Here is a 2,563-nt window from a genome sequence, read left to right on the forward strand (position 1 = left end):
GCTCTGAGCCCGACCAGGGGCTGCACCTAGGGATTGGGCCTGCCCTCTGCCACCTGGGAGCAGGCCTAAGCCAGCAGGGTGTTATCTCCCGAGGGGTCCCAGACTGCGAGAGGGCACAGGCCGGGCTGAGGGATCCCCCCCCCCCAAGTGCACAAATTTTTGTGTACCGGGCCTCTAGTATATATATAAATGCCTAAGCGATTGTTAACGACCAGACAATCATCCTGTAACTATGACACACACTGACCACCAGGGAGCAGACGCTCAATGCAGAAGCTGCACCCTGGTGGTCAGTGCGCTCCCACAGCCAACCTCCTGTGGCTGGCCAACCTCCTGCAGTCCCTCCCCCAGCCAGCTGGGTGGTCAGTGCGTTCAACAGCCAACCTCCTGCGGCCAGCCAACCTCCCGTGGTCCCTCCCCGCAGCTGGCCACGGTCCTTCCCCCCCGGTCAGCCAGCCCCGACTGGCCCCGACTGGGACTGTGTGAGACGGCCTCAATCAGCCCCGATCACCGGCCAGGCCTAGGGACCCCACCCAGGGCTCTAGTCCATATATATATATATATATAAGTCTAAGCAACCAAACAATCGAACAACCAGTTGCTATGATGCGCACTGACCACCAGGGGGAAGATGCTTAATGCAGGAGCTGCTCTGGTAGTCAGTGTGCTCCCAAAGCCAACCTCCCACAGTCCCTCCCCCTGGCCAGCCCGATCAGCCCCGATAGGGCACAAGTTGGGCTAACCTCCCATGGTTCCTCACCCCCCGCTGCTGGCCAATCTCCCACGGTCCCTCCCCGCAGCCAGCCAACCCCAATGGCCCCAATCAGAACCTTCCACAGCTCCTCCCCCTGGCTAGCCAACCTCCCATGGTCCCTCCCCCCAGCAGCCAACCTCCTGAAGCCCCTCCCCCCTGGCCAACCTCCCACAGCCCTGATCAGCCTGGATCGCTGGCCAGGTCAAGGGACCCCGCCCATGCACAAATTCGTGCCTTGGGCCTCTAGTATCTAATAAAATTTTCTTTTAAAAATGAAGGCATAACAGACTTCCACAAAACTGAGATAATTTGTTGTTAGAAATCCACCTTACAAAACATATCAAAGGAAGTTCTTCAAGCTGGAAGGAAGTGATCCTAGAGAGTAATTCAATTATACATAAAAAACACACACACACAAAGAACACCAGTAAAGGTAACTATAAAAGGCAGTAAAAATGCATATTGCTTTTCCTCTCTACTCTAAATAAATATAAAATACAATGGTATAAAACAATATGTGTATATATAATTGTGTAGTTGGGCCTTTATCATAGAAATGCAATATAATAATAGCACAAAAAAAGAGAGTGGGCTAAGGGAGTCCAGATGGTAACTTGAAGCCACAGGAACCAATGAAGTGAACCAGAAATGGTAAATAAGAAGGCTATTATGACAAAAGTTATAATTATATACTTGTTCTTCTTTCTTCTCTAGGCTTCTTGAAAAGACATAGAATTATGTAAGTTATAACATGTATAAAATATGTATAAACATGTCTATGTATAAAATAATATCATAAAAAGAGGAAAATGGAATAGAGCTACACAGTAGTAAAGTTTCTATATTTATTGGAATTAAGTTAGTATATATATGAGTCAATTTTGATTGGTTAAGATGTATATGTAAGCCCAAGAGCAGTCATTAAGGAAATAACAAAAAAAGTTCAAAAATAATTAAAGAAATTAAATTGTTACAAAAGAAAATATCCACTGATTACAAAAGAAAATAAAGGAGTAACAGAAGAACAAAAAGATATGAGATATATAGAAAAAGAAAATATAAGAGAGCTGCCATAAATCCATCTATATCAATAATATCACCAATTTTGAATGGATTAAATAATCCAATCAAAAGGTAGACATTGTCAAATTTTATAAAAACAGGATTATATGTTGTCCACAGAAGACACATTTTTGATTCAAAGATACAAATAGATTGAAAGTAAAAAGATGGAAAAAATATAACATCAAATAGCAATCACAGGTGTGGCTACACTAATATTATAAAAAAATAGACTTTAAAATAAATGATGTGGTGGCTTTAAAATAAACCATGGTGGCTCAATGGTTGAGTGTTGACCTATGAACCAAGAGGTCACAGTTTAATTCCCTTCCTCTCTAAAATAAATAAAAAATGTATTTTAAATATATTCTTATAATATATCTACACTAATAAAAGAGAAACATGCAAATTGGTGTCACACTGCTACATCCACAAAGCCAATCAGAGCAACTATGCAAATTAACCCAACAAAGATGGCGGTTAATTTGCATATGCAGGTACAGAGCGAAGACTGAAGATTGAAGAGGCTTGGCTTCTCTGTGTGGTTGGAGGGGAAAATCCTAGCCTCGGGAGAAACCAAGATGGCGGCATAGGTAAACACTGGAAATTGCTGCCTCCCACAACAACTTCAAAAATACAACTAGAAGACAAAACAGACATCATCCAGAACCACAGGAAGGCTGGCTGAGTGGAAATTCTACAACTAGAAGGAAAGAGAAAAGCACACTGAGACTCAGAGGATCACTG

The sequence above is a fragment of the Myotis davidii genome, unplaced genomic scaffold (assembly GCF_000327345.1).
Source record: "Myotis davidii unplaced genomic scaffold, ASM32734v1 scaffold648, whole genome shotgun sequence".
NCBI lineage: Eukaryota > Metazoa > Chordata > Mammalia > Chiroptera > Vespertilionidae > Myotis > Myotis davidii.